The following is a 25,527-nucleotide window of genomic DNA, read 5'->3' as shown; positions in this document are numbered from 1 at the left end:
GTACCAAGTGGCTCCTGCAATCTGCCATCCAGAAGCGGGGCAGCTTACTTTTGTTTGCCAGGGAAACGGGCCGAGGTTTGTGTTTGGGGGCCTATGGCTGGGAGTGACCGGCTGGCTCCTGGAAAGCTACAATAGGCAGGATGGTGACCAGACCCATGGTGGCACCAGTGCCAAGTTGGGCTGGTTTGATAGTACCAAGTTGCTCCTGCAATCTGCCATCAAAATTTGGCAGGCGAGTTTTGTTTTCCAGGGAAAAGCGCCGTTGTTTGTGTTTGGGGGCCTGTGGCTGGGAGTGGCCGGCTGGCTCCTTAGAATCCACGATACGCAGGATGGTTCCCAGACCCAAGGTGGCACCAGTGCCAAGTCGGGCTGGTTTGATACTACCAAGTGGTTCCTGCAATCTGCCATCCAGAAGCAGGGCAGCTTACTTTTGTTTGCCAGGGAAACGGGCCGTGGGTTTTGTTTGGGGGCATATAGCTGAGAGTGGCCCGCTGGCCCCTGAAAATCCACGCTAGGCAGCATGGTTCCCAGATGCAAGGTGGCACCAGTGCCAAGTCGGGCTGGTTTGATGGTGCAAAGTGGCTCCTGCAATCTGCCATCCAGAAGCGGGGCAGCTGATTTTTGTTTGCCAGAGAAAAATTCCGTGGATTGTTTTTGGGGGCATATTGCTGGGAGTGGCCGGCTGGCTCCTTAAAATGCTCGATACGCATGATGGTTCCCAGGCCCAAGGTGTCACCACTACCAAGTCGGCCTGCGGTTTTAGTATCAAGTTCATCCTGCAATTTGCCATCCAGAAGAGGGGCAGTTGAGTTTTGTTTGCCAGAGAAACGGGCCGAGGTTTCTGTTTGGGGACATATGGCTGAGAGTGGCCGGCTGGCCCCTGAAAATCCACGATACACAACATGGTTCCCAGATCCAAGGTGGCACCAGTGCCAAGTTGGGCTGGTTTGATAGTCCCAAGTGTCTCCTGCAATCTGCCATCCAGAAGCGGGGCAGCTTACTTTTGTTTGCCAGAGAAATAGGCCTAGGTTTTTGTTTGGGGGCCTGTGGCTAGGAGTGGCCTGCTGGCGCCTAAGAATCCACGATACGCAGGATGTTTACCAGACCCATGGTGGCACCAGTGCCAAGTTGGGCTGGTTTGATAGTACCAAGTGGCTCCTGCAAACTCCATCAAAAAGTTGGCAGGCGTGTTTTGTTTTCCAGGGAACAGCGCCGTTGATTTTGTTTGGGGGCCTGTGGCTGGGAGTGGCCGGCTGGCTCCTTAGAATCCACGATACGCAGGATGGTTCCCAGACCCAAGGTGGCACCAGTGCCAAGTCGGGCTGTTTTTATAGTACCAAGTGCGTCCTGCAATTTGCCATCCAGAAGAGGGGCAGTTGAGTTTTGTTTGCCAGAGAAAGCACCGTTGTTTGTATTTGGGGGCTTGTGGCTGTGAGTGGCCGACTGGCGCCTTAGAATCTGCGATACGCAGCATGGTTCCCAGACCCAAGGTGGCACCAGTGCCAAGTTGGGCTGGTTTGATAGTACCAAGTGGCTCCTGCAATCTGCCATCCAGAAGCGGGGCAGCTTACTTTTGTTTGCCAGGGAAACGGGCCGAGGTTTGTGTTTGGGGGCCTATGGCTGGGAGTGACCGGCTGGCTCCTGGAAAGCTACAATAGGCAGGATGGTGACCAGACCCATGGTGGCACCAGTGCCAAGTTGGGCTGGTTTGATAGTACCAAGTTGCTCCTGCAATCTGCCATCAAAAAGTTGGCAGGCGAGTTTTGTTTTCCAGGGAAAAGCGCCGTTGTTTGTGTTTGGGGGCCTGTGGCTGGGAGTGGCCGGCTGGCTCCTTAGAATCCACGATACGCAGGATGGTTCCCAGACCCAAGGTGGCACCAGTGCCAAGTCGGGCTGGTTTGATACTACCAAGTGGTTCCTGCAATCTGCCATCCAGAAGCAGGGCAGCTTACTTTTGTTTGCCAGGGAAACGGGCCGTGGGTTTTGTTTGGGGGCATATAGCTGAGAGTGGCCCGCTGGCCCCTGAAAATCCACGCTAGGCAGCATGGTTCCCAGATGCAAGGTGGCACCAGTGCCAAGTCGGGCTGGTTTGATGGTGCAAAGTGGCTCCTGCAATCTGCCATCCAGAAGCGGGGCAGCTGATTTTTGTTTGCCAGAGAAAAATTCCGTGGATTGTTTTTGGGGGCATATTGCTGGGAGTGGCCGGCTGGCTCCTTAAAATGCTCGATACGCATGATGGTTCCCAGGCCCAAGGTGTCACCACTACCAAGTCGGCCTGCGGTTTTAGTATCAAGTTCATCCTGCAATTTGCCATCCAGAAGAGGGGCAGTTGAGTTTTGTTTGCCAGAGAAACGGGCCGAGGTTTCTGTTTGGGGACATATGGCTGAGAGTGGCCGGCTGGCCCCTGAAAATCCACGATACACAACATGGTTCCCAGATCCAAGGTGGCACCAGTGCCAAGTTGGGCTGGTTTGATAGTCCCAAGTGTCTCCTGCAATCTGCCATCCAGAAGCGGGGCAGCTTACTTTTGTTTGCCAGAGAAATAGGCCTAGGTTTTTGTTTGGGGGCTAGTGGCTAGGAGTGGCCTGCTGGCGCCTAAGAATCCACGATACGCAGGATGTTTACCAGACCCATGGTGGCACCAGTGCCAAGTTGGGCTGGTTTGATAGTACCAAGTGGCTCCTGCAAACTCCATCAAAAAGTTGGCAGGCGTGTTTTGTTTTCCAGGGAACAGCGCCGTTGATTTTGTTTGGGGGCCTGTGGCTGGGAGTGGCCGGCTGGCTCCTTAGAATCCACGATAGGCAGGATGGTTCCCAGACCCAAGGTGACACCAGTGCCAAGTCGGGCTGGTTTGATTACACCAAGTGGCTCCTGCAATCTGCCATCCAGAAGTGAGGCAGCTAAGTTTTGTTTGCCAGAAAAAAGGGCCGTGGTTTTTGTTGGGGGCCTGTGGCTGGGAGTAGCCGGCTGGCTCCTTAAAATCCACGATAGGCAGGATGGTTCCCAGACCCAAGGTGGTACCAGTGCCAAGTCGGGCTGGTTTGATAGTACCAAGTGGCTCCTGCAATCTGCCATCCGAAAGCGGGGCAGCTTACTTTTGTTTGCCAGGGAAACGGGCCGAGCTTTGTGTCTCGGGGCCTATGGCAGGGAGTGACCGGCTGGCTCCTGAAAAGCTACGATAGGCAGGATGGTGACCAGACCCATGGTGGCACCAGTGGCAAGTTGGGCTGGTTTGATAGTACCAAGTGGCTCCTGCAATCTGCCATCAAAAAGTTGTCAGGCGAGTTTTGTTTTCCAGGGAAAAGCGCCGTTGTGTGTGTTTTGAGGCCTGTGGCTGGGAGTGGCCAGCTGGCTCCTTAGAATCCACGATACGCAGGATGGTTCCCAGACCCAAGGTGGCACCAGTGCCAAGTCAGGCTGGTTTGTTAGTACCAAGTGGTTCCTGCAATCTGCCATCCAGAAGCGGGGCAGCTGAATTTTGTTTGCCAGAGAAAAAGGCTGTTGTTTGTGTTTCGGGGCCTGTGGCTGGCAGTGGACGGCTGGCTCCTGAAAATCCATGATACGCAGCATGGTTCCCAGACCCAAGGTGGCACCAGTGCCAAGTAGGGCTGGTTTCATAGTACCCAGTGGCTCCTGCAATCTGCCATCCAGAAGAGGGGCAGTTGAGTTTTGTTTTCCAGAGAAAAGGGCCGTGGTTTGTGTTTGGGGCCTATGGCGGAGAGTGACCGGCTGGCCCCTGAAAATCCACGATAGGAAGGATGATTCCCAGATCCAAGGTGGCACCAGTGCCATGTTGTGCTGGTGTGATAGTCCCAAGTGGCTCCTGCAATCTGCCATCCAGAAGCGGGGCAGCTGAATTTTGTTTGCCAGAGAAAAAGGCTGTGGTTTTTGTTTGGGGGCCTATGGCTGGGAGTGGCCGGCTGGCTCCTGAAAATCCATGATACGCAGCATGGTTCCCAGACCCAAGGTGGCACCAGTGCCAAGTGGGGCTGGTTTCACAGTGTCAAGTGCCTCCTGCAATCTCCCATCCAGAAGCGGGGCAGCTGAGTTGTGTTTGCCTGTGAAACGGGCCGTTGTTTTTGATTGGGGTCTGTGGCCGAGAGTGTCCAGCTGGCTCCTGACAATCCACAATACGCAAGATGGTTCCCAGACCCATGGTGGCACCAGTGCCAAGTCGTGCTGCTTTGATAGTACCAAGTGCGTCCTGCAATTTGCCATCCAGAAGAGGGGCAGTTGAGTTGTGTTTGCCAGAGAAAAGCGCCGTTGTTTGTGTTTGTGGTCTTGTGGCTGGGAGTGGCCGACTGGCGCCTTAGAATCTGCGATACGCAGCATGGTTCCCAGACCCAAGGTGGCACCAGTGCCAAGTCGGGCTGGTTTGATAGTACCAAGTGGCTCCTGCAATCTGCCATCCAGAAGCGGGGCAGCTTACTTTTGTTTGCCAGGGAAACGGGCCGAGGTTTGTGACTGGGGGCCTATGGCTGGGAGTGACCGGCTGGCTCCTGAAAAGCTACGATAGGCAGGATGGTTACCAGACCCATGGTGGCACCAGTGCCAAGTTGGGCTGGTTTGATAGTACCAAGTTGCTCCTGCAATCTGCCATCAAAAAGTTGGCAGGCGAGTTTTGTTTTCCAGGGAAAAGCGCCGTTGTTTGTATTTGGGGGCCTGTGGCTGGGAGTGGCCGGCTGGCTCCTTAGAATCCACGATACGCAGGATGGTTCCCAGACCCAAGGTGGCACCAGTGCCAAGTCGGGCTGGTTTGATACTACCAAGTGGTTCCTGCAATCTGCCATCCAGAAGCGGGGCAGCTTACTTTTGTTTGCCAGGGAAACGGGCCGTGGGTTTTGTTTGGGGGCATATAGCTGAGAGTGGCCGGCTGGCCCCTGAAAATCCACGCTAGGCAGCATGGTTCCAGGATGCAAGGTGGCACCAGTGCCAAGTCGGGCTGGTTTGATGGGTCAAAGTGGCTCCTGCAATCTGCCATCCAGAAGCGGGGCAGCTGATTTTTGTTTGCCAGAGAAAAATTCCGTGGATTGTTTTTGGGGGCATATTGCTGGGAGTGGCCGGCTGGCTCCTTAAAATGCTCGATACGCATGATGGTTCCCAGGCCCAAGGTGTCACCACTACCAAGTCGGCCTGCGGTTTTAGTATCAAGTTCATCTTGCAATTTGCCATCCAGAAGAGGGGCAGTTGAGTTTTGTTTGCCAGAGAAACGGGCCGAGGTTTCTGTTTGAGGGCATATGGCTGAGAGTGGCCGGCTGGCCCCTGAAAATCCACGATACACAGCATGGTTCCCAGATCCAAGGTGGCACCAGTGCCAAGTTGGGCTGGTTTGATAGTCCCAAGTGTCTCCTGCAATCTGCCATCCAGAAGCGGGGCAGCTTACTTTTGTTTGCCAGAGAAATAGGCCTAGGTTTTTGTTTGGGGGCCTGTGGCTAGGAGTGGCCGGCTGGCTCCTAAGAATCCACGATACGCAGGATGTTTACCAGACCCATGGTGGCACCAGTGCCAAGTTGGGCTGGTTTGATAGTACCAAGTGGCTCCTGCAAACTCCATCAAAAAGTTGGCAGGCGTGTTTTGTTTTCCAGGGAAAAGCGCCGTTGATTTTGTTTGGGGGCCTGTGGCTGGGAGTGGCCGGCTGGCTCCTTAGAATCCACGATACGCAGGATGGTTCCCAGACCCAAGGTGGCACCAGTGCCAAGTCGGGCTGGTTTGATTACACCAAGTGACTCCTGCAATCTGCCATCCAGAAGTGAGGCAGCTAAGTTTTGTTTGCGAGAAAAAAGGGCCGTGGTTTTTGTTGGGGGCCTGTGGCTGGGAGTAGCCGGCTGGCTCCTTAAAATCCACGATAGGCAGGATGGTTCCCAGACCCAAGGTGGCACCAGTGCCAAGTCGGGCTGGTTTGATAGTACCAAGTGGCTCCTGCAATCTGCCATCCAGAAGCGGGGCAGCTGAGTTTTTATTGCCAGAGAAAAAGGCTGTGGTTTTTGTTTGGGGGCCTGTGGCTGGCAGTGGCCGGCTGGCTCCTGAAAATCCACGATACGCAGCATGGTTCCCAGACCCAAGGTGGCACCAGTACAAAGTGGGGCTCGTTTGACAGTGTCAAGTGCCTCCTGCAATCTCCCATCCAGAAGCGGGGCAGCTGAGTTTTTTTTGCCAGGGAAACGGACCTTTGTTTTTGATTGGGGTCTGTGGCCGAGAGTGGTCGGCTGTCTCCTGACAATCCACAATACGCAGGATGGTTCCCAGACCAAAGGTGGCACCAGTGCCAAGTCGGGCTGGTTTGATAGTACCAAGTGTCTCCTGCACTCTGCCATCCAGAAGCGGGGCAGCTGAGTTTTGTTTGCCAGAGAAAAGGGCCGTGGGTTGTGTTTGGGGGCATATGGCTGGGAGTGGCCACCTGGCTCCTTAAAATGCACGATACGCCGCATGGTAACCAGACGCAAGGTGGCACCAGTGCCAAGTCGGGCTGTTTTTGTAGTACCCAGTGGCTCCTGCAATTTGCCATCCAGAAGCGGGGCAGCTAAATTTTGTTTGCTAGAGAAAAGGGCTGTGGTTTGTGTTTGGGGGCCTATGGCCGAGAGTGGTAGGCTGGCCCCTGAAAATCAACGATAGGCAGGATGGTTCCCAGATCCAAGGTGGCACCAGTGCCAAGTAAGGCTGGTTGTATGGTTCAAAGTGACTCCTGCAATCTGCCATCCAGAAGCGGGACAGCTGAGTTTTTTTTGCCAGAGAAAAGGTCCGTGGTTTCTTTTTGGGGCATACGGCTGGGAATTGCCGGCTGGCTCCTTAAAATGTTCGATACGCAGGATGGTTCCCAGAGCCAAGGTGGCACCACTGCCAAGTCGGGCTCTTTTTGTAGTACCAAGTGCGTCCTGCAATTTGCCATCCAGAAGAGGGGCAGTTGAGTTTTGTTTGCCAGAGAAAAGGGCCGAGGTTTGTGTTTGGGAGCATATGGCTGGGAATGACCGGCTGGCCCCTGAAAATCCACGATACGCCGGATGGTTCCCAGATCCAAGATGGTACCATTACCAAGTCGGGCTGCTTTGATAGTCCCAAGTGGCTCCTGCAAACTGCCACACCAGAAGCGGGGCAGCTGAGTTTTGTTTGCCAGGGAAATGGGCCGTTGTTTGTGTTTGGGGGCCTGTGGCTGGGAGTGTTCGGCTGGTTCCTGAATATGTACGATACGCAGGATTGTTCCCAGATCCAAGGTGGCAGCAGTGCCATGTTGTGCTGGTGTGATAGTCCCAAGTGGCTCCTGCAATCTGCCATCCAGAAGTGGGGCAGCTGATTTTTGTTTGCCAGAGAAAAGGTCCGTGGTTTGTGTTTGGGGGCATATGGCTGAGAGTGGCCGGCTGGCCCCTGAAAATCCACGATACACAGGATGGTTCCCAGATCCAAGGTGGCACCTGTGCCAAGTCGGGCTGATTTGATAGTACTAAGTAGCTCCTGCAATCTGCCATCCAGAAGCGGGGCAGCTTACTTTTCTTTGCCAGGGAAACGGGCCGAGGTTTCTGTTTGGGGGCCTATGGCTGGGAGTGACCGGCTGGCTCCTGAAAAGCTACAATAGGCAGGATGGTTCCCAGAGCCAAGGTGGCACCAGTGCCAAGTTGGGCTGGTTTGATAGTACCAAGTGGCTCCTGCAATCTGCCATCCAGAAGCGGGGCAGCTTACTTTTGTTTGCCAGAGAAATAGGCCTAGGTTTTTGTCTGGGGGCCTGTGGCTAGGAGTGGCCGGCTGGCTCCTAAGAATCCACGATACGCAGGATGTTTCCCAGACCCAAGGTGACACCAGTGCCAAGTCGGGCTGGTTTGATAGTACCAAGTGGCTCCTGCAAACTCCATCAAAAAGTTGGCAGGCGTGTTTTGTTTTCCAGGGAACAGCGCTGTTGATTTTGTTTGGGGGCCTGTGGCTGGGAGTGGCCGGCTGGCTCCTTAGAATCCACGATACGCAGGATGGTTCCCAGACCCAAGGTGGCACCAGTGCCAAGTCGGGCTGGTTTGATTACACCAAGTGGCTCCTGCAATCTGCCATCCAGAAGTGAGGCAGCTAAGTTTTGTTTGCCAGAAAAAAGGGCCGTGGTTTTTGTTGGGGGCCTGTGGCTGGGAGTGGCCGGCTGGCTCCTTAGAATCCACCATACGCAGGATGGTTCCCAGACCCAAGGTGGCACCAGTGCCAAGTCGGGCTGGTTTGATACTCCCAAGTGGCTCCTGCAAACTGCCATCCAGAAGCGGGGCAGCTTACTTTTGTTTGCCAGGGAAATGGGCCGTTGTTTGTGTTTGGGGGCCTGTGGCTGGGAGTGGTCGGCTGGTTCCTGAATATGTACGATACGCAGGATTGTTCCCAGACCCAAGGTGGCACCAGTGCCAAGTCGGGCTGGTTTGATGGTGCAAAGTGGCTCCTGCAATCTGCCATCCAGACGCGGGGCAGCGGATTTTTGTTTCCATGAGAAATGGTCCGTGGTTTGTTTTTGGGGGTATATGGCTGGGCCTGGCCGGCTGACTCCTTAAAAAGCTCGATATGCAGGATGGTTCCCTGACACAAGGTGGCACCAGTGCCACGTCGGGCGGTTTTCGTAGTACAAATTGCGTCCTAAAATTTGCCATCCAGAAGAGGGGCAGTTGAGTTTTGTTTGCCAGAGAAAAGGTCCGTGGTTTGTTTTTGGGGGCATATGGCTGAGAGTGGCTGGCTGGCCCCTGAAAATCCACGATACACAGGATGGTTCCCATATCCAAGGTGGCACCTGTGCCAAGTCGGGCTGATTTGATAGTACTAAGTAGCTCCTGCAATCTGCCATCCAGAAGCGGGGCAGCTTACTTTTGTTTGCCAGGGAAACGGGCCGAGGTTTGTGTTTGGGGGCCTATGGCTGAGAGTGACCGGCTGGCTCCTGAAAAGCTACAATAGGCAGGATGGTTCCCAGAGCCAAGGTGGCACCAGTGCCAAGTTGGGCTGGTTTGATAGTACCAAGTGGTTCCTGCAATCTGCCATCCAGAAGCAGGGCAGCTGAGTTTTGTTTGCCAGAGAAAAGGGCCTTGGTTTGTGTTTGGGGGCATATGGCTGGGTGTGGCCAGCTGGCTCCTTAAAATGCACGATATGCAACATGGCTCCCAGACCCAAGGTGGCACCAGTGCCAAGTTGGGCTGGTTTGATAGTACCAAGTGGCTCCTGCAATCTTCCATGATCACGTGGAGAAATACTTTCTGGTTTCAGCCTCATGCTCTTTCTTCTCTCCCTCAACTTCTCTATCACCTCTCATCTGGTTCACATGCGCTGTCTTCAAGGTCCACAGGCTACTTTTCACAGAATCTTCTGGCCTGATGAAGTAAGAATGATGAATAGAACAGAGCTGGGATCTATTTTCCAGTTTGGATAAAATGCATTCTGCACACAAATCCAAGGAGAACGGGCTGCCCCGATGCCCAGAAAATCTTTCACTCCTGCTAGTGTTCTACGTCAACCGCAACTTAGTCTGAAAGAAAAGCTTTTTCTCTGAGAGCATCTGAGAGGTTTGCATGAAGCACTGATATCTGACATATGCAATTTTGAATAGGAGAGGAAAAAGAAAATGGCAAGGAGTTTTTAATTTTAGTGGTTTCAATTTTAATTTCCGTGCACTTTTTCAAAACTTGTCAGCTCAAATGCCCATCAACATCTTTTAGTCATCTGTAAGTCAGTATTCATATAAAATGTGCTTCAAATCCAAAGAATTTCAAATTTGCACTCCAAGCTTCTATGCCTAGATTTATGATTTCCTACACATATTAGATGAAAGGAAGGCCTTTTTTACTGTGGGAGTGCTGGAACACTGGAACAGGTTGCCCAGAGAAGTTGTGGGTGTCCCATCCCTGAAAGTATTCAAGGTCACCTTGGACGGGGCTTGGAGCAGCAACAAAGGAGAAGCTTGATGGTAGAGAAACAAAGTTGGACTATAGAAGAAACTCGGATTGAAGTATAGGATCAAGTTTTCTCTCAGCTCTTGGGGTAAATTCAAAGTTGTACAAAATGACATTTATCTGTGCTATTCACTACTGTAACAGAAAGTTTCATGAAAACTGTACAGAAGATAGTAAATTTTAAAAGAGATAAGAATTACAGCATAAAATCCATGGGATAGGTTACAACATGAGACACTCTCTAAGAGAAAATCTCTTTGTTTCAGCACTTCATCGGGGTAAGATTTCATGAAGTGCCAAAGAAGACGGCAAAATATCATTCGGGACATTATTTACTGGAATTCAGCCTGGCCATTAGTAGGAACTGCCTTTGAACATATCATGTAGATATACCACACACACTTTCCCTTCACTGAAAAATTACTGTTTACAACAAATAAGCAATTGACGATCAAAATTGATTGAAAGCATCTTAAACATGTCAAGTATTTCATTGTAGATGATCTGTGATCCAAATGCTTCTTCCACCTTCGAGAGGGACAGAAGAATTCTTCCATATCATGATGGTTTAAAATTGTATCAACCAATGTTTTCTGCTGAAAAGATATCATCTATTTTTTTCTATTTTTGGAAGAAAATATTCCTAGACATACAACAGGTGAGAACTAAGTAATTTTAAAGAAACAAATGAAATGAAAATATTCTGTAAATAGAATGAAATGAAAAGCTGTGTTTTAAATAGGAGCTAAATATTAAACAGAATTTTTGTACCAGGCATTTGAATTACTGCACCAGCTCTTTTGCCCATCAAGAGAGGCATTTAGCATTTCAGTCTTTTCCAAGGTGTTCATGATCTGCTATGCTGATCTCTGTGTGTGCCTAGGTGTGTGTGGAGGGGGGGGCATATGAAGGGGAGTGTGTATGTTTGCTTTACAATTGTTGTGGCAGATTCATGCCTCAGCTCCACATTTTGTTTTAAAAAGGTCACACCGAGTGGATATGAAGTTTACTATCAACAAGAGATCGATTCCCAAATCATCCATTTGACTCTCCCTTATAAATCATGTGCTTTGTTGCATATTTTATCAAATATACTTTCAAGCCAGATGGAGGAAGGAGGATGTGGGAATCCCTCCACCATCTTGCAACTTTTATGTAAGTAGGTTTTCAAGAAAATCATCATTTCTCTTTTAAATATGTCTGGAACAGGCATGATGGTAGTGTCAACCTGTTGGAGTTTTTGTTGCTGGAAGAAGTTGTACAAAAGGATTGGTTTTTACATTGACCAGTTACTGAATCAAGCGCAGGAATACATTGGAAATTTAGCTGGGGGTTCCTTTTCCCAGCAGACTACTTCTAGAACGAGCTTGTACACTGAAGCTGACTCTTTTGCTCTCTTTTTGTTTCTTTCCTATTTTCTTGGCTTCTTTGCCACTATCTAGACAATTTTGGAACTTTGTTCCCAACTAAAATGGTTTCAATAGTCTGATTGTGATCATACATTTTTACAAGGAATTTTTAAAATCTTTCCTCGAGTCCAGAAAGTCAAGGACTTAGATCTTTTTCTTCCCTTATCAATATTGCCATGAAATTGATAAATAAAGACCAACTCTTTATTTTTGTTTTTAACCCACGTAGATAATTCCCATCCATTAATCCATTTTGTGGACCAATAGCTGCCATTCTGATGGAAGCTGTCACTTCTTAACAATAGGCATTCTGTGACTATGTTGACTGCACTTTGGGTGAAGATCCTAACTGGTCTTAGATATACATAGGGAGAAATTTGCTCAGCCAGTGTCAGTCTTAAGCATGCGTATCAGAAGATCTTTCTAGAGCTGGGAATTTTCCCATGAAAGGGATTCAGTTAGGGAAGAGACACTTGTGCCAGAGTTTTACATTCTTCTTGAACACTGCTTAAGGAACTTAGATGCCATGTCCATTTGGATCTCTGTCTGCACAGAACTTTGTCATGCCAGCGCTTTGAAATGCATCTTGAAGAGAATTCACTAGCACAGAATGAAAGAGAGTGGAAGGGGTTGGTGGGGCTAACCAGGCCCAACCCCCCTGCCTAAACCAGGATACCTAGAGCCTCTTGCCCAGGATTCTATCTGGGTGTACTTTTAATGTCTTCGAAGATCCAGGCTCCACAATCTTTCTGGGCAGTCTGTGCCGTGGTTCAGTCACCCTGACAGTAAAGAAACATTTACTGATGTTCAAAGGCAATCTCCTGTATTTCAGTGTGTGCCCACTGCCTCTTGTCTTTTCCCTCAGCATCACTGAAAAGACACTGATTCCCTCCCCTTTGCACTATTGCTTCCATATGTATGTGTGATGCCATGTAGAGGTATGTCAAAAACCTCCCTGAAGCCCAGGCAGATAATATTCCCTTCATCTACCAGTCAAGTTGATTCATCAGAGGAGTTTAAAGTGATGTTCAGCATGAAATTCCCCTGAAAAATCATGCTAACTACATTATTTGGTCATCTGTCATGTGCCTGGCAAGGATTTCCAGGAAGAGCTGCTTCATCAACTTCCTGGGGATAAAAAAGAGGCTGGCTGGTTTGTACTATGGCGAGTCCTCTTAATTGCCTTTTTTGAAGATGGGTGTCATTTGCTAACATCCACTCTTTAGCCTCTGTTGTCGTCTACATCTTAGCAAAACGCTTTTCCACTATGTCTGGCTAGGAAAAACTGTGCCAGCACAGAAAACATCTCCCATCGTGTTCTAGAAGTTGCACGGATGTCTGCCAAGTGTTTGGCAGGAAGAAAAGAAAAGTTGTCCAAAACAGCTTCCAATCGAATGTTCCTGTGATTGGAAAAGTCAGGAGAGTGCAAAGGTACTGTTTTCTATCAGTTGGCAAGGTGCGCACACAATCCCAGTGTTGTACAGCTTGCTTCTTCACCTTCCCGAAGCTGCCGCTCTCGCCGGCTCCCGGAGCCCAAGAAGCGGCTTCTTCGCGCAAAGACGATTGTGCCGCTCACAGTGCTCTCCTTAGCGCGGCTTCTGCCGAAAGACGCCCGGCAGCGGCTCTTACCTCCGGAGAGCATCCTACCTTCGTCTTTCGCGTCTTATGTAGTCTACACCTCGGCAAAAAGCTTTTCCACTATGTCTGGCTAGGAAAAACTGTGCCAGCACAGAAAACATCTCCCATCGTGTTCTAGAAGTTGCACGGATGTCTGCCAAGTGTTTGGCAGGAAGAAAAGAAAAGTTGTCCAAAACAGCTTCCAATCGAATGTTCCTGTGATTGGAAAAGTCAGGAGAGTGCAAAGGTACTGTTTTCTATCAGTTGGCAAGGTGCGCACACAATCCCAGTGTTGTACAGCTTGCTTCTTCACCTTCCCGAAGCTGCCGCTCTCGCCGGCTCCCGGAACCGAAGAAGCGGCTTCTTCGCGCAAAGACGATTGTGCCGCTCACAGGGCTCTCCTTAGCGCGGCTTCTGCCGAAAGACGCCCGGCAGCGGCTCTTACCTCCGGAGAGCATCCTACCTTCGTCTTTCGCGTCTTTTGTAGTCTACATCTTAGCAAAACGCTTCTCCACTATGTCTGGCTAGGAAAAACTGTGCCAGCACAGAAAACATCTCCCATCGTGTTCTAGAAGTTGCACGGATGTCTGCCAAGTGTTTGGCAGGAAGAAAAGAAAAGTTGTCCAAAACAGCTTCCAATCGAATGTTCCTGTGATTGGAAAAGTCAGGAGAGTGCAAAGGTACTGTTTTCTATCAGTTGGCAAGGTGCGCACACAATCCCAGTGTTGTACAGCTTGCTTCTTCACCTTCCCGAAGCTGCCGCTCTCGCCGGCTCCCGGAGCCCAAGAAGCGGCTTCTTCGCGCAAAGACGATTGTGCCGCTCACAGTGCTCTCCTTAGCGCGGCTTCTGCCGAAAGACGCCCGGCAGCGGCTCTTACCTCCGGAGAGCATCCTACCTTCGTCTTTCGCGTCTTATGTAGTCTACACCTCAGCAAAAAGCTTTTCCACTATGTCTGGCTAGGAAAAACTGTGCCAGCACAGAAAACATCTCCCATCGTGTTCTAGAAGTTGCACGGATGTCTGCCAAGTGTTTGGCAGGAAGAAAAGAAAAGTTGTCCAAAACAGCTTCCAATCGAATGTTCCTGTGATTGGAAAAGTCAGGAGAGTGCAAAGGTACTGTTTTCTATCAGTTGGCAAGGTGCGCACACAATCCCAGTGTTGTACAGCTTGCTTCTTCACCTTCCCGAAGCTGCCGCTCTCGCCGGCTCCCGGAACCGAAGAAGCGGCTTCTTCGCGCAAAGACGATTGTGCCGCTCACAGGGCTCTCCTTAGCGCGGCTTCTGCCGAAAGACGCCCGGCAGCGGCTCTTACCTCCGGAGAGCATCCTACCTTCGTCTTTCGCGTCTTTTGTAGTCTACATCTTAGCAAAACGCTTTTCCACTATGTCTGGCTAGGAAAAACTGTGCCAGCACAGAAAACATCTCCCATCGTGTTCTAGAAGTTGCACGGATGTCTGCCAAGTGTTTGGCAGGAAGAAAAGAAAAGTTGTCCAAAACAGCTTCCAATCGAATGTTCCTGTGATTGGAAAAGTCAGGAGAGTGCAAAGGTACTGTTTTCTATCAGTTGGCAAGGTGCGCACACAATCCCAGTGTTGTACAGCTTGCTTCTTCACCTTCCCGAAGCTGCCGCTCTCGCCGGCTGCCGGAGCCCAAGAAGCGGCTTCTTCGCGCAAAGACGATTGTGCCGCTCACAGTGCTCTCCTTAGCGCGGCTTCTGCCGAAAGACGCCCGGCAGCGGCTCTTACCTCCGGAGAGCATCCTACCTTCGTCTTTCGCGTCTTTTGTAGTCTACATCTTAGCAAAACGCTTTTCCACTATGTCTGGCTAGGAAAAACTGTGCCAGCACAGAAAACATCTCCCATCGTGTTCTAGAAGTTGCACGGATGTCTGCCAAGTGTTTGGCAGGAAGAAAAGAAAAGTTGTCCAAAACAGCTTCCAATCGAATGTTCCTGTGATTGGAAAAGTCAGGGGAGTGCAAAGGTACTGTTTTCTATCAGTTGGCAAGGTGCGCACACAATCCCAGTGTTGTACAGCTTGCTTCTTCACCTTCCCGAAGCTGCCGCTCTCGCCGGCTGCCGGAGCCCAAGAAGCGGCTTCTTCGCGCAAAGACGATTGTGCCGCTCACAGGGCTCTCCTTAGCGCGGCTTCTGCCGAAAGACGCCCGGCAGCGGCTCTTACCTCGGGAGAGCATCCTACCTTCGTCTTTCGCGTCTTTTGTAGTCTACACCTCGGCAAAACGCTTTTCCACTATGTCTGGCTAGGAAAAACTGTGCCAGCACAGAAAACATCTCCCATCGTGTTCTAGAAGTTGCACGGATGTCTGCCAAGTGTTTGGCAGGAAGAAAAGAAAAGTTGTTCAAAACAGCTTCCAATCGAATGTTCCTGTGATTGGAAAAGTCAGGAGAGTGCAAAGGTACTGTTTTCTATCAGTTGGCAAGGTGCGCACACAATCCCAGTGTTGTACAGCTTGCTTCTTCACCTTCCCGAAGCTGCCGCTCTCGCCGGCTGCCGGAGCCCAAGAAGCGGCTTCTTCGCGCAAAGACGATTGTGCCGCTCACAGTGCTCTCCTTAGCGCGGCTTCTGCCGAAAGACGCCCGGCAGCGGCTCTTACCTCCGGAGAGCATCCTACCTTCGTCTTTCGCGTCTTTTGTAGTCTACATCTTAGCAAAACGCTTTTCCACTATGTCTGGCTAGGAAAAACTGTGCCAGCACAGAAAACATCTCCCATCGTGTTCTAGAAGTTGCACGGATGTCTGCCAAGTGTTTGGCAGGAAGAAAAGAAAAGTTGTCCAAAACAGCTTCCAATCGAATGTTCCTGTGATTGGAAAAGTCAGGAGAGTGCAAAGGTACTGTTTTCTATCAGTTGGCAAGGTGCGCACACAATCCCAGTGTTGTACAGCTTGCTTCTTCACCTTCCCGAAGCTGCCGCTCTCGCCGGCTGCCGGAGCCCAAGAAGCGGCTTCTTCGCGCAAAGACGATTGTGCCGCTCACAGGGCTCTCCTTAGCGCGGCTTCTGCCGAAAGACGCCCGGCAGCGGCTCTTACCTCCGGAGAGCATCCTACCTTCGTCTTTCGCGTCTTATGTAGTCTACATCTTAGCAAAACGCTTTTCCACTATGTCTGGCTAGGAAAAACCGTGCCAGCCCAGAAAACATCTCCCATCGTTTTCTAGAAGTTGCAGATATGTCTGCCAAGTGTTTGGCAGGAAGAAAAGAAAAGTTGTCCAAAACAGCTTCCAATCGAATGTTCCTGTGATTGGAAAAGTCAGGAGAGTGCAAAGGTACTGTTTTCTATCAGTTGGCAAGGTGCGCACACAATCCCAGTGTTGTACAGCTTGCTTCTTCACCTTCCCGAAGCTGCCACTCTCAGGAGGTAAGAGCCGCTGCCGGGCGTCTTTCGGCAGAAGCCGCGCTAAGGGGAGCACTGTGAGCGGCACAATCGTCTTTGTGCGAAGAACCCGCTTCTTGGGCTCCGGCAGCCGGCGAGAGCGGCAGCTTCGGGAAGGTGAAGAAGCAAGCTGTACAACACTGGGATTGTGTGCGCACCTTGCCAACTGATAGAAAACAGTACCTTTGCACTCTCCTGACTTTTCCAATCACAGGAACATTCGATTGGAAGCTGTTTTGGACAACTTTTCTTTTCTTCCTGCCAAACACTTGGCAGACATCCGTGCAACTTCTAGAACACGATGGGAGATGTTTTCTGTGCTGGCACAGTTTTTCCTAGCCAGACATAGTGGAAAAGCGTTTTGCTAAGATGTAGACTACAAAAGACGCGAAAGACGAAGGTAGGATGCTCTCCGGAGGTAAGAGCCGCTGCCGGGCGTCTTTCGGCAGAAGCCGCGCTAAGGAGAGCACTGTGAGCGGCACAATCGTCTTTGCGCGAAGAAGCCGCTTCTTGGGCTCCGGCAGCCGGCGAGAGCGGCAGCTTCGGGAAGGTGAAGAAGCAAGCTGTACAACACTGGGATTGTGTGCGCACCTTGCCAACTGATAGAAAACAGTACCTTTGCACTCTCCTGACTTTTCCAATCACAGGAACATTCGATTGGAAGCTGTTTTGGACAACTTTTCTTTTCTTCCTGCCAAACACTTGGCAGACATCCGTGCAACTTCTAGAACACGATGGGAGATGTTTTCTGTGCTGGCACAGTTTTTCCTAGCCAGACATAGTGGAAAAGCGTTTTGCCGAGGTGTAGACTACATAAGACGCGAAAGACGAAGGTAGGATGCTCTCCGGAGGTAAGAGCCGCTGCCGGGCGTCTTTCGGCAGAAGCCGCGCTAAGGAGAGCACTGTGAGCGGCACAATCGTCTTTGCGCGAAGAAGCCGCTTCTTCGGTTCCGGGAGCCGGCGAGAGCGGCAGCTTCGGGAAGGTGAAGAAGCAAGCTGTACAACACTGGGATTGTGTGCGCACCTTGCCAACTGATAGAAAACAGTACCTTTGCACTCTCCTGACTTTTCCAATCACAGGAACATTCGATTGGAAGCTGTTTTGGACAACTTTTCTTTTCTTCCTGCCAAACACTTGGCAGACATCCGTGCAACTTCTAGAACACGATGGGAGATGTTTTCTGTGCTGGCACAGTTTTTCCTAGCCAGACATAGTGGAAAAGCTTTTTGCCGAGGTGTAGACTACATAAGACGCGAAAGACGAAGGTAGGATGCTCTCCGGAGGTAAGAGCCGCTGCCGGGCGTCTTTCGGCAGAAGCCGCGCTAAGGAGAGCACTGTGAGCGGCACAATCGTCTTTGCGCGAAGAAGCCGCTTCTTGGGCTCCGGCAGCCGGCGAGAGCGGCAGCTTCGGGAAGGTGAAGAAGCAAGCTGTACAACACTGGGATTGTGTGCGCACCTTGCCAACTGATAGAAAACAGTACCTTTGCACTCTCCTGACTTTTCCAATCACAGGAACATTCGATTGGAAGCTGTTTTGGACAACTTTTCTTTTCTTCCTGCCAAACACTTGGCAGACATCCGTGCAACTTCTAGAACACGATGGGAGATGTTTTCTGTGCTGGCACAGTTTTTCCTAGCCAGACATAGTGGAAAAGCGTTTTGCTAAGATGTAGACTACAAAAGACGCGAAAGACGAAGGTAGGATGCTCTCCGGAGGTAAGAGCCGCTGCCGGGCGTCTTTCGGCAGAAGCCGCGCTAAGGAGAGCACTGTGAGCGGCACAATCGTCTTTGTGCGAAGAAGCCGCTTCTTGGGCTCCGGCAGCCGGCGAGAGCGGCAGCTTCGGGAAGGTGAAGAAGCAAGCTGTACAACACTGGGATTGTGTGCGCACCTTGCCAACTGATAGAAAACAGTACCTTTGCACTCTCCTGACTTTTCCAATCACAGGAACATTCGATTGGAAGCTGTTTTGGACAACTTTTCTTTTCTTCCTGCCAAACACTTGGCAGACATCCGTGCAACTTCTAGAACACGATGGGAGATGTTTTCTGGGCTGGCACAGTTTTTCCTAGCCAGACATAGTGGAAAAGCGTTTTGCTAAGATGTAGACTACAAAAGACGCGAAAGACGAAGGTAGGATGCTCTCCGGAGGTAAGAGCCGCTGCCGGGCGTCTTTCGGCAGAAGCCGCGCTAAGGAGAGCCCTGTGAGCGGCACAATCGTCTTTGCGCGAAGAAGCCGCTTCTTCGGTTCCGGGAGCCGGCGAGAGCGGCAGCTTCGGGAAGGTGAAGAAGCAAGCTGTACAACACTGGGATTGTGTGCGCACCTTGCCAACTGATAGAAAACAGTACCTTTGCACTCTCCTGACTTTTCCAATCACAGGAACATTCGATTGGAAGCTGTTTTGGACAACTTTTCTTTTCTTCCTGCCAAACACTTGGCAGACATCCGTGCAACTTCTAGAACACGATGGGAGATGTTTTCTGTGCTGGCACAGTTTTTCCTAGCCAGACATAGTGGAAAAGCGTTTTGCCGAGGTGTAGATTAGAAGAGGAGCTAAAGACGAAGGTAGGATGCTCTCCGGAGGTAAGAGCCACTGCCGGGCGTCTTTCGGCAGAAGCCGCGCTAAGGAGAGCACTGTGAGCGGCACAATCGTCTTTGCGCGAAGAAGCCGCTTCTTGGGCTCCGGCAGCCGGCGAGAGCGGCAGCTTCGGGAAGGTGAAGAAGCAAGCTGTACAACACTGGGATTGTGTGCGCACCTTGCCAACTGATAGAAAACAGTACCTTTGCACTCTCCTGACTTTTCCAATCACAGGAACATTCGATTGGAAGCTGTTTTGGACAACTTTTCTTTTCTTCCTGCCAAACACTTGGCAGACATCCGTGCAACTTCTAGAACACGATGGGAGATGTTTTCTGTGCTGGCACAGTTTTTCCTAGCCAGACATAGTGGAAAAGCTTTTTGCCGAGGTGTAGATGAGAAGAGGAGCAAAAGAGTGGATGTTAGCAAATGACACCCATCTTCAAAAAAGGCAATTAAGAGGACTCGCCATAGTACAAACCAGCCAGCCTCTTTTTTATCCCCAGGAAGTTGATGAAGCAGCTCTTCCTGGAAATCCTTGCCAGGCACATGACAGATGACCAAATAATGTAGTTAGCATGATTTTTCAGGGGAATTTCATGCTGAACATCACTTTAAACTCCTCTGATGAATCAACTTGACTGGTAGATGAAGGGAATATTATCTGCCTGGGCTTCAGGGAGGTTTTTGACATACCTCTACATGGCATCACACATACATATGGAAGCAATAGTGCAAAGGGGAGGGAATCAGTGTCTTTTCAGTGATGCTGAGGGAAAAGACAAGAGGCAGTGGGCACACACTGAAATACAGGAGATTGCCTTTGAACATCAGTAAATGTTTCTTTACTGTCAGGGTGACTGAACCACGGCACAGACTGCCCAGAAAGATTGTGGAGCCTGGATCTTCGAAGACATTAAAAGTACACCCAGATAGAATCCTGGGCAAGAGGCTCTAGGTATCCTGGTTTAGGCAGGGGGGTTGGGCCTGGTTAGCCCCACCAACCCCTTCCACTCTCTTTCATTCTGTGCTAGTGAATTCTCTTCAAGATGCATTTCAAAGCGCTGTCATGACAAAGTTCTGTGCAGACAGAGATCCAAATGGACATGGCATCTAAGTTCCTTAAGCAGTGTTCAAGAAGAATGTAAAACTCTGGCACAAGTGTCTCTTCCCTAACTGAATCCCTTTCATGGGAAAATTCCCAGCTCTAGAAAGATCTTCTGATACGCATGCTTAAGACTGACACTGGCTGAGCAAATTTCTCCCTATGTATATCTAAGACCAGTTAGGATCTTCACCCAAAGTGCAGTCAACATAGTCACAGAATGCCTATTGTTAAGAAGTGACAGCTTCCATCAGAATGGCAGCTATTGGTCCACAAAATGGATTAATGGATGGGAATTATCTACGTGGGTTAAAAACAAAAATAAAGAGTTGGTCTTTATTTATCAATTTCATGGCAATATTGATAAGGGAAGAAAAAGATCTAAGTCCTTGACTTTCTGGACTCGAGGAAAGATTTTAAAAATTCCTTGTAAAAATGTATGATCACAATCAGACTATTGAAACCATTTTAGTTGGGAACAAAGTTCCAAAATTGTCTAGATAGTGGCAAAGAAGCCAAGAAAATAGGAAAGAAACAAAAAGAGAGCAAAAGAGTCAGCTTCAGTGTACAAGCTCGTTCTAGAAGTAGTCTGCTGGGAAAAGGAACCCCCAGCTAAATTTCCAATGTATTCCTGCGCTTGATTCAGTAACTGGTCAATGTAAAAACCAATCCTTTTGTACAACTTCTTCCAGCAACAAAAACTCCAACAGGTTGACACTACCATCATGCCTGTTCCAGACATATTTAAAAGAGAAATGATGATTTTCTTGAAAACCTACTTACATAAAAGTTGCAAGATGGTGGAGGGATTCCCACATCCTCCTTCCTCCATCTGGCTTGAAAGTATATTTGATAAAATATGCAACAAAGCACATGATTTATAAGGGAGAGTCAAATGGATGATTTGGGAATCGATCTCTTGTTGATAGTAAACTTCATATCCACTCGGTGTGACCTTTTTAAAACAAAATGTGGAGCTGAGGCATGAATCTGCCACAACAATTGTAAAGCAAACATACACACTCCCCTTCATATGCCCCCCCCTCCACACACACCTAGGCACACACAGAGATCAGCATAGCAGATCATGAACACCTTGGAAAAGACTGAAATGCTAAATGCCTCTCTTGATGGGCAAAAGAGCTGGTGCAGTAATTCAAATGCCTGGTACAAAAATTCTGTTTAATATTTAGCTCCTATTTAAAACACAGCTTTTCATTTCATTCTATTTACAGAATATTTTCATTTCATTTGTTTCTTTAAAATTACTTAGTTCTCACCTGTTGTATGTCTAGGAATATTTTCTTCCAAAAATAGAAAAAAATAGATGATATCTTTTCAGCAGAAAACATTGGTTGATACAATTTTAAACCATCATGATATGGAAGAATTCTTCTGTCCCTCTCGAAGGTGGAAGAAGCATTTGGATCACAGATCATCTACAATGAAATACTTGACATGTTTAAGATGCTTTCAATCAATTTTGATCGTCAATTGCTTATTTGTTGTAAACAGTAATTTTTCAGTGAAGGGAAAGTGTGTGTGGTATATCTACATGATATGTTCAAAGGCAGTTCCTACTAATGGCCAGGCTGAATTCCAGTAAATAATGTCCCGAATGATATTTTGCCGCCTTCTTTGGCACTTCATGAAATCTTACCCCGATGAAGTGCTGAAACAAAGAGATTTTCTCTTAGAGAGTGTCTCATGTTGTAACCTATCCCATGGATTTTATGCTGTAATTCTTATCTCTTTTAAAATTTACTATCTTCTGTACAGTTTTCATGAAACTTTCTGTTACAGTAGTGAATAGCACAGATAAATGTCATTTTGTACAACTTTGAATTTACCCCAAGAGCTGAGAGAAAACTTGATCCTATACTTCAATCCGAGTTTCTTCTATAGTCCAACTTTGTTTCTCTACCATCAAGCTTCTCCTTTGTTGCTGCTCCAAGCCCCGTCCAAGGTGACCTTGAATACTTTCAGGGATGGGACACCCACAACTTCTCTGGGCAACCTGTTCCAGTGTTCCAGCACTCCCACAGTAAAAAAGGCCTTCCTTTCATCTAATATGTGTAGGAAATCATAAATCTAGGCATAGAAGCTTGGAGTGCAAATTTGAAATTCTTTGGATTTGAAGCACATTTTATATGAATACTGACTTACAGATGACTAAAAGATGTTGATGGGCATTTGAGCTGACAAGTTTTGAAAAAGTGCACGGAAATTAAAATTGAAACCACTAAAATTAAAAACTCCTTGCCATTTTCTTTTTCCTCTCCTATTCAAAATTGCATATGTCAGATATCAGTGCTTCATGCAAACCTCTCAGATGCTCTCAGAGAAAAAGCTTTTCTTTCAGACTAAGTTGCGGTTGACGTAGAACACTAGCAGGAGTGAAAGATTTTCTGGGCATTGGGGCAGCACGTTCTCCTTGGATTTGTGTGCAGAATGCATTTTATCCAAACTGGAAAATAGATCCCAGCTCTGTTCTATTCATCATTCTTACTTCATCAGGCCAGAAGATTCTGTGAAAAGTAGCCTGTGGACCTTGAAGACAGCGCATGTGAACCAGATGAGAGGTGATAGAGAAGTTGAGGGAGAGAAGAAAGAGCATGAGGCTGAAACCAGAAAGTATTTCTCCACGTGATCATGGAAGATTGCAGGAGCCACTTGGTACTATCAAACCAGCCCGACTTGGCACTGGTGCCACTATGGGTCTGGGAGCCATGTTGCATATCGTGCATTTTAAGGAGCCAGCTGGCCACACACAGCCATATGCCCCCAAACACAAACCAAGCCCTTTTCTCTGGCAAACAAAACTCAGCTGCCCTGCTTCTGGATGGCAGATTGCAGGAGCCACTTGGTACTATCAAACCAGCCCAACTTGGCACTGGTGCCACCTTGGCTCTGGGAACCATCCTGCCTATTGTAGCTTTTCAGGAGCCAGCCGGTCACTCCCAGCCATAGGCCCCCAAACAGAAACCTCGGCCCGTTTCCCTGGCAAACAAAAGTAAGCTGCCCCGCTTCTGGATGGCAGATTGCAGGAGCTACTTAGTACTATCAAATCAGCCCGACTTGGCACAGGTGCCACCTTGGATCTGGGAACCATCCTGTGCATCGTGGATTTTCAGGGGCCAGCCGGCCACTCTCAGCCATATGCCCCCAAACACAAACCACGGACCTTTTCTCTGGCAAACAAAAATCAGCTGCCCCACTTCTTGATGGCAGATTGCAGGAGCCACTTGGGACTATCACACCAGCACAACATGGCACTGCTGCCACCTTGGATCTGGGAACAATCCTGCGTATCGTACATATTCAGGAACCAGCCGAACACTCCCAGCCACAGGCCCCCAAACACAAACAACGGCCCATTTCCCTGGCAAACAAAACTCAGCTGCCCCGCTTCTGGATGGCAGTTTGCAGGAGCCACTTGGGACTATCAAAGCAGCCCGACTTGGTAATGGTACCATCTTGGATCTGGGAACCATCCGGCGTATCGTGGATTTTCAGGGGCCAGCCGGTCATTCCCAGCCATATGCTCCCAAACACAAACCTCGGCCCTTTTCTCTGGCAAACAAAACTCAACTGCCCCTCTTCTGGATGGCAAATTGCAGGACGCACTTGGTACTACAAAAAGAGCCCGACTTGGCAGTGGTGCCACCTTGGCTCTGGGAACCATCCTGCGTATCGAGCATTTTAAGGAGCCAGCCGGCAATTCCCAGCCGTATGCCCCAAAAAGAAACCACGGACCTTTTCTCTGGCAAAAAAAACTCAGCTGTCCCGCTTCTGGATGGCAGATTGCAGGAGTCACTTTGAACCATACAACCAGCCTTACTTGGCACTGGTGCCACCTTGGATCTGGGAACCATCCTGCCTATCGTTGATTTTCAGGGGCCAGCCTACCACTCTCGGCCATAGGCCCCCAAACACAAACCACAGCCCTTTTCTCTAGCAAACAAAATTTAGCTGCCCCGCTTCTGGATGGCAAATTGCAGGAGCCACTGGGTACTACAAAAACAGCCCGACTTGGCACTGGTGCCACCTTGCGTCTGGTTACCATGCGGCGTATCGTGCATTTTAAGGAGCCAGGTGGCCACTCCCAGCCATATGCCCCCAAACACAACCCACGGCCCTTTTCTCTGGCAAACAAAACTCAGCTGCCCCGCTTCTGGATGGCAGAGTGCAGGAGACACTTGGTACTATCAAACCAGCCCGACTTGGCACTGGTGCCACCTTTGGTCTGGGAACCATCCTGCGTATTGTGGATTGTCAGGAGACAGCCGACCACTCTCGGCCACAGACCCCAATCAAAAACAAAGGTCCGTTTCCCTGGCAAAAAAAACTCAGCTGCCCCGCTTCTGGATGGGAGATTGCAGGAGGCACTTGACACTGTCAAAAGAGCCCCACTTTGTACTGGTGCCACCTTGGGTCTGGGAACCATGCTGCGTATCGTGGATTTTCAGGAGCCAGCCGGCCACTGCCAGCCACAGGCCCCCAAACAAAAACCACAGCCTTTTTCTCTGGCAAACAAAACTCAGCTGCCCTGCTTCTGGATGGCAGATTGCAGGAGCCACTTGGTACTATCAAACCAGCCCGACTTGGCACTGGTGCCACCTTGGGTCTGGGAACCATCCTGCCTATCGTGGATTTTAAGGAGCCAGCCGGCTACTCCCAGCCACAGGCCCCCAACAAAAACCACGGCCCTTTTTTCTCGCAAACAAAACTTAGCTGCCTCACTTCTGGATGGCAGATTGCAGGAGTCACTTGGTGTAATCAAACCAGCCCAACTTGGCACTGGTGCCACCTTGGGTCTGGGAACCATCCTGCGTATCGTGGATTCTAAGGAGCCAGCCGGCCACTGCCAGCCACAGGCCCCCAAACAAAAACCACAGCCTTTTTCTCTGGCAAACAAAACTCAGCTGCCCTGCTTCTGGATGGCAGATTGCAGGAGCCACTTGGTACTATCAAACCAGCCCAACTTGGCACTGGTGCCACCATGGGTCTGGTAAAAATCCTGCGAATCGTGGATTCTTAGGAGCCAGCCGGCCACTCCTAGCCACAGGCCCCCAAACAAAAACCTAGGCCTATTTCTCTGGCAAACAAAAGTAAGCTGCCCCGCTTCTGGATGGCAGATTGCAGGAGACACTTGGGACTATCAAACCAGCCCAACTTGGCACTGGTGCCACCTTGGATCTGGGAACCATGCTGTGTATCGTGGATTTTCAGGGGCCAGCCGGCCACTCTCAGCCATATGCCCCCAAACAGAAACCTCGGCCCGTTTCTCTGGCAAACAAAACTCAACTGCCCCTCTTCTGGATGGCAAATTGCAAGATGAACTTGATACTAAAACCGCAGGCCGACTTGGTAGTGGTGACACCTTGGGCCTGGGAACCATCATGCGTATCGAGCATTTTAAGGAGCCAGCCGGCCACTCCCAGCAATATGCCCCCAAAAACAATCCACGGAATTTTTCTCTGGCAAACAAAAATCAGCTGCCCCGCTTCTGGATGGCAGATTGCAGGAGCCACTTTGACCCA

Source organism: Melospiza melodia, chromosome 4 (genome assembly GCF_035770615.1).
Source record: "Melospiza melodia melodia isolate bMelMel2 chromosome 4, bMelMel2.pri, whole genome shotgun sequence".
In the NCBI taxonomy this organism is placed as follows: Eukaryota; Metazoa; Chordata; class Aves; order Passeriformes; family Passerellidae; genus Melospiza; species Melospiza melodia.
Note: the sequence above shows the minus strand (reverse complement) of the source record.